Genomic DNA, 6,924 nt, shown 5'->3' on the forward strand with positions numbered 1-6,924 from the left:
TGACTTTTACTGCTTATATAATATCTTCCCCCAGGGAGAGGAAAGACTCCCAAGACCCTCTCCCTTCATAAAGCACATTCTCTCTCTCTCTCTCTTTCTCTCTCTCTCTCCATCCCCCTCTCCCTCCCCTGTGTGTCTGTGAATCTGTCTGCCTTTCTCTTTCATCTCCCACCCTCTTTGTTATTTGAGATAGGGTTTTGTGGATCTCAGGCTAGATTCAAACTTTCTAAGTAGCAGAAGATGGTCTTGAACTCTTGATCTTCCTGCCTCCCACTCTGTACTACTAGGATCTCAGGTGTGCGCCTCTACCCTCAGCCTGGGGGGATGCTGGGGATGGAACATGCAACCTTGTGTATGTCAGGTGCTCTACTGTTCTGCCCTTCTAACTGCCGTTTGAGCCCAGGGACACTCTTGGTTGAACATTTGTCACTCTCCCACCCCCAAGCCTTCACTCCTGCGGTCCTTTTCATGTGGGGGTCATCAAAGGAGTACATTTTCCGTCTAGAACACCAGTGCCAATGGGGGAAGAACGGGTTGTCAGATTAGAGATGACAGGGGCTCTGGGGCCACCTGAGAACACAGACTTCAAAGAGTAAATGGGTGGGGAGCAGGAGTGGGCTTCGGGTCTCTCCACCCTGAGTGGGTTCTGCCAACAGCAGGAAGGACATGATGCTGGGTGGTGTCACAGCCTGAACCTGTGGCACAGCTTGAAGGGTTTGGGGGATACCAGCACTGTTCATGGTCTCTGCATCCCTAGCCTGGGGCATCACTGAGCACGGGGCCTCCTAGCCAAGACGATGGATAATCGGTGGATAATCTATTTCTCAGTTTGGCTGCTGGTCCGTGAGGTGTGTGTACCTAGTAAAGTCATCAAACGCTGTGTTACTGAGGTGTGTCCACTTTGTGTCACTGTGTCCTCTGTCCATAAAATAGTTTATTCAAAGGTAAAATAGCAACTGTAGCCTGAAGTCCCTGAAAGGCACAGGGAGCGTGCCCTGTGTCCTGAACACCCCACACTTTTGTTTGAATAACTAGTCCAGCTGAGTATGGCTCAGTGGGGGTACTTTTCAGGAGGGAGGGCTGGCTGGAACTTCCCAGAGTGGGGAAGGGTAGGTGAGCAGGATTCCCAGGGGGAAGAGAGGGTCACCCCCAGATGGCTATGCTACACTGTGACCCTAAGCTTTTCATGCATGGACACCATTTTAAAAAATGCTTGCTTGGCTCCTGTAGACTTTCTATATAGGTGAAATGGCTCTGACCTGTGTGTCCCAGAAGAGAGGCATGGTGGGAAAATTAGCATTTGTCACTGGAGGACATCACTGGCTTCCTGGAGTCAAGAAGTGGAGTGTGGAGCCAAGGGTGAGCCCTGGGGGAGGGGCAGGACCTCATAGTTCCCTCCATGGTGTTTTCCCTCCACCAGAACCCTGTGCTTTTTCCAGAGGTTGGAACTAGCAGTTGGGCAGAGAGACAGAGAGAGAAGAAAACAATTTTTCTCATTCCAGCTCTCTCTTAGTTTCAAACATAAAGGAGATGCTCTGGGGCCTGGGGATTTGACTCAGCAGCTAAAGAGCTTGCTGCAAGAGTGTTAGGACTGGAGTTCGAACCCAAGGCTCACACGAAGGTTCAGTGGTGTGGCAGCCTGTCTGTAGTCGTGGAGCTGAGCAGGCAGAGACAGGGTGTCCTTGGGGTCGAGCTGGGTGGCAGAGTCAGGAGCTCTGGAGTTCAGCAAGACACCATTCCTCATCGAGGAATGTGGAAGCTATCAAGGAAGACATTCAGTACCATCCTCAGCCCACCCCACCCCCCAAGCAGAAACATATATGTGCACATACATGGGCTGTCACCAGTGCAAACACATATGCAAACATACATGTGTGCACATGCCAAAGGGGAGCGAGGAACTCCAGAAATAACACGTTGACTGAATTCATGAAAAGAGGGACTGGGAAAGGAGCTTAGAGTTGCCAGGGCAGCTAAGAATTCATGGACAGTAGCAGCTGGCCGGCACCCTCTGCATCCAGGAGGCAGGTGCAGGAGACTTGCCGAGTGATTCGCGTAGACTCCCAGAACTCCATATTGGACAGGTTCGTCAGGCCCGTTCTCCAATTGGCACCACTTCTGGGCAGCTGCTATTTTGCATTCCTGGGGAGGGGACATTTCTGGAAGAGCCCCTTCAGAAAGAGAAGAGACCATCCCTTCAACAAGGGTGAGGAAAGGCCACCAGGGAAGGGACTGTGTCCCCCTCGCTGCTTCATTTCTCATGACTCTGAGGAAAAGGGACTCCTCAGATCTCCCTGGCAGCATTGCCAACGCAGCTGTTGTCATGGGTCCCTACGTGGGCAGGTGTAAGTGAAACACTGAAAGTAATAATCCATCTGTCCCTGTGGCTTCCTAAGAGGCGGCACCTGTAGGAGGTACACTGGGCCCAGCCCTCTCCAACACCTCACAGTGGGACGCAATACCTGCCAGGTGCTCCCTCCCAGCATCCCTGTGGCCAGCCCTACTTAGGGGGTCGGAGCTCTCCGTGGATCAGGCTTTCTGCCTTTCATGTCGCTGCGAGCCCTCAAGCTTTGTAGTTAAGATGATGAGTGCTTCCGCGGAGCTCGGGTGGGCCTCAGGGTCTGCAGGCTTGCCAGGTGAAGATCATTCTGCTGGCCCAGGAAGGGTGCTTCCTGGACAAGGCTGTAGATGCTTGTGAAGATAACGGATGAACGAATAAATAAAGAACAGCCACACCCACTGCGTTTCTACCCTGCGGCTCATCGGCCCTGGCTTTCATCTAGGAACACGTTTACCTGTCTGCCCCGGGAAATCGCAGTCTAGAATTTACAACCAGCTGTGTTTTGGATAAGCTGAGCCGTGTCTCTGATGACACGCCCTACCCCTGCTACGGAGCAGCAGCTGTTGGGGGGAGGGGGCTTTCCGTTCACCCTCCCCCAATCCGCATCCCGGAACTCACCAGTAGCATTTGATGTGAACATGAAAGGGGCCAGCACACCTGGGCAGCTGCCCCATTCTTCAATCGATCCGAATGAAAAGCAATCCTATGTAGCCAGTTCCGGAGGCAATGATTTCTGCTTCCCGACTGACCCCTCTCAGGCTGGCTCCGCCCAGCCTCCCCAAAGAGGTGGTGGGGTCTAAGTGGTTATCTCTCTCTTCAACTCTGCATTCAGCCACCTGCCATTGCCTTCCCAGCATTCCCAGTGTTGAATCACGCTGGAAAAGGGGCCGGAGGGTGCTGGGCACACAGGCTGTGGGTGGGCCCCATCCTACTAGCACGAGAACCACCCCAGATTCGTAGCATTAAGATCCACTGAGTTGAATAGATGTTGATGTAAGTTAAGAGATCACCCTACGGCTTCCCAGGCATCACCCTATGGCTTCCCACGTGTAAGAGAAGTCACAGGAATAAATTACTAAGTGAAAGTGTACGTGTTCACCATCAGCCACACGTTAGACTTTGGTTTCTCCTGTCCCTTCAAGAAGTGCCCTCTTTTTCAAGGACTCTGACCCCTCTGCACATGGTTGATGACCTTGAGGGACGTCAATAAACCCAGCCCAAGCCTTGAACACACCCGTGTATCTAAGGACGCATAGGACAATAAAATACGTGACCTCCTACTCTCAGAATATGCAGTCTGACGGGCAAGGAGACAAGGTTGTAAGACATTCCTACTGGGCGTCTTCCTCTGACCATCACTGGCTAGTGGGAAGCTTAGCTCACTGGAGTTCTGTGGAGGAAGGAAAGGTAGGTTAGACTAGGGACTCCACACTAATGAGTACTCCTTCATGCCTGCTACAAAGTATCATCTTTCAAATAGGATGGGCAGAATCTCAGAACTGTGGAGGATACAGTACATATCTAACAGTTAACGTGAAAAGCAGAACAGACTGTACTGGCAACAGTCAGCCATCTCATATCGAAGATGCTGGGATGCTCCGCTCATTACTTGTGAATAGCGCTCTAATTAACAGTTTAGATACCAGAGTGGTCCTTCCACAGCCACATGCAAGAGAAGGGCTGAGACAGCCTAAGGAGAGGCAGCAGAGTCCTCAAATCTGCCAGGCGCTGACTCCCTTAAGGACTCCGTCTGCATCCTTTCAGGAAGAAGTTAAACATGGGCTGGAGATATGGCTCAGAGGTACTGGTTGCTCTTGGGGAGGACTGGAGCCAGGATCCAAGCACCCACTTGGTGACTCACACTTGATTTTTTTTTTTTTTTTTTTTCTCGGAGCTGGGGACCGAACCCAGGGCCTTGCGCTTCCTAGGTAAGGGCTCTACCGCTGAGCTAAATCCCCAGCCCGGTGACTCACAACCATCTGTAACCGGTCCAGGGGATCTGGCGCCCTCTTCTGGCCCCAAGGGCCACCACACATACATGTGGTGTGATAAATTTACATGTATGCAAAGTAAACTCAGACATAAATAAAAATAATCCCCCAATGCTCCCCCCACCACGCCCCGCCGATCACTCTTCCAGCACCATGCCCTCCCACCTGCTGCCATGTTCCCTGCCCTGGTGATAATGGATTAACCCTTAGAAACTGTAAGCAAGCTCCTGGTGCCCCTGTAAGGCTGCGCATACGCCTATGGCCAGTGTGAGGCCTAAGGTGGAAATTTCACGGACACAGACAGCGTGGGAAACCCTTGTTGAAGGAAAAAGGCTGTATGGATCACAAAGCACCTTGTTCAACCAAAAACTCCTCCTTTGCCCCAATATGGGCTCCTCCTGTCACTGAAGCGAGCCCTCCAGCCCAGCCCTGTGGCTTGGAGCAGCTCAGAGATAAGAAGCCTCATCTTCCTTCATATTGGCCTCTGTATGTCAAAAAAAACCAATTATGATATTTTCTGTCATTCTATGGAGATACTGTCTTCCGATTCGACTCAACATGGTGCCTTTTTCTCCTTGAAGATCAAAGCTGAGACCCTTTGAAGTGACTAATGGTTTTAGAGAGATGGCTTTAAAAAAACCTTACATCCTAAATACGAATCCCGAGAGCAACTTTCTGCATCTCTGTCCCACCTGTCACCTCAGTGCTGTGGAGAGCAGGGAACCTCTTTCCGATGACATTGTGCGATAAGGTGTTTTGAGCAGCTGGTTTATGGTTCTTGCTCCTTGAAAGCGGTTTTGAATAATGCAGCTAATCCTAAAATGTTATTAAAACATCGGATTAGCCTCTGTGATAGTCCAAGGTGACCTGGCCAGTTGTTGCAGAGAATCCTGAATGCAAAAAGAGTTAAGTTTTACCACCAGCCATGTGAGGAGCCTGGGTCACTCTCCCTCTTGTCTCTGGGAAGTGCTGCTGATATATTTATTGACCTAAGCCTCACCCAATTATTTCAAAATGCAATAATTTACAGACACGCGAACACGAGTTCATACATTGTCAGAGAGAAGGCATAGGGAGGAGCAAAGGGAAAAGCCCAAGAGTCCAGAACGAGGTCAACCCACACTGAATCTCCAAAGGCCCTGTGCTTCTGCTGATGTCACAGGTGAAGTCTCAGAGCTGGTGAGCAGAGAGCAGCACAGCAGTTCAGGGAAGCCACAGGCAAAACAGAAAAACATCAGGCAAAGGGGTGAGAGAAGGCTGGACAATGGTCTAGCTTTGGGAATCCCAACTCCCGCAAAGTCAGGCCCAACTGGGGCATATGGTATATGCAGAGTTGTAATACACAGAAGACAAAATGCTGTGCATGTGCATGCGTGTGTGTGTGTGTGTGTGTGTGTGTGTGTGTGTGTTACATACCCCTGTGCATCTGCTTGATCAAATTCCTAGCGGCAATATGTGGAAGGAATAGTTTATCTGGGCTCACAGTTTGTGGGTACAGTCCACTGTGACGGGGAAATCATGGAGCTGAGAATCTGAGGTCACGAGGCAGCTCAGTGGGGAAGCAGGGGGTGAGAATGCTCGTTCTCTCCTTTCCCCCTTTTAAAATTTAGCCTGGGCCCCCCCATTCCATGGTATACTGCCACCACACTCTAAGTGGGGTCTTCCTTCCCCAGTTAAACGTCTCTGGAAATGGTCTCCCAGGTGTGCTCAGACATGTGTCTTCTGGTGGGCTCTAAATTCAATCAAGTCGATAGTAAGTATGAGCCAGAGCGATTGTGTGTGCACATGTGTGTGTGTGTGTATACACACACACACATGCACACACACACACCAACGCACACACGTGCTCTGTTTGTGTATGTTTAAAGTGTAAATGCATGAAGATGCATGGTGAGGGTTTCAACCTCAGATTAAAGGTAGGGACAGGGCTGGGGAGATGGCTCAGTGGTTAAGAGCACTGACTGCTCTTCCAGAGGTCCTGAGTTCAAATCCCAGCAACCACATGGTGGCTCACAACCATCTGTAGTGAGATCTCATGCCCTCTTCTGGTGTGTCTGAAAATAGCTACAGTGTACTTATATATAATAAATAAATCTTTAAAAAAAAAAAAAGGTAGGGACAACCTACAGAGGGGCAAGAGACACCAGGGAAAGCCTCATGGAAACATCATCCCTGTCGATAACGTTGTTCTCTGTTGGGTTTTAGACATGTGGAATTTTCTCCTGCTAGGACCTTTCTGAGACTCACTGACGAGTTGAGGATAGATGAGGTAAGACCCTGAAGGAAACCATTAATGTTGTCTGGGGGAGACGAAGGTAAATTGGACTAAAATAAAGGTGGTGTAGTTATCAGGAAGTTGACATAATTTAGATATTTTAGATGAATCCAACAAGGCCTGCACATAAAGGGAAAGATAAAGAAGCAACCAAGCGGGGCTGGGGATTTAGCTCAGTGGTAGAGCGCTTACCTAGGAATCGCAAGGCCCTGGGTTCGGTCCCCAGCTCCGAAAAAAAGAACCAAAAAAAAAAAAAAAAAAAAAAAAAAGAAGCAACCAAGCGCTTGGTAGCAGGAACTTGGAGTAGCAGGCAGCAG

General features: G+C 50.0%; 1 long non-coding RNA gene across 2 annotated transcripts; it reads right to left on the reverse strand.

Annotated features, from left to right (window-relative positions):
* Positions 1-907: 907 nt before the first annotated feature.
* Positions 908-3,430, reverse strand: LOC148004388 (uncharacterized). Of its 2 annotated transcripts, none has more exons than XR_015628249.1 (3): positions 2,960-3,430; positions 2,505-2,691; positions 908-2,171 (listed from the first exon to the last, which is right to left on the reverse strand). It is a non-coding gene; the product is annotated as an uncharacterized LOC148004388 (long non-coding RNA). The 2 variants fall into 2 exon arrangements; XR_015628250.1 differs by having other exon boundaries at positions 916-2,171; positions 2,463-2,691; positions 2,960-3,082.
* Between the last annotated feature and the right edge of the window lie 3,494 nt (positions 3,431-6,924).

Source organism: Rattus norvegicus, chromosome 8, assembly GCF_021556685.1.
Source record: "Rattus norvegicus strain SHRSP/BbbUtx chromosome 8, alternate assembly SHRSP_T2T, whole genome shotgun sequence".
Classification (NCBI taxonomy): domain Eukaryota; kingdom Metazoa; phylum Chordata; class Mammalia; order Rodentia; family Muridae; genus Rattus; species Rattus norvegicus.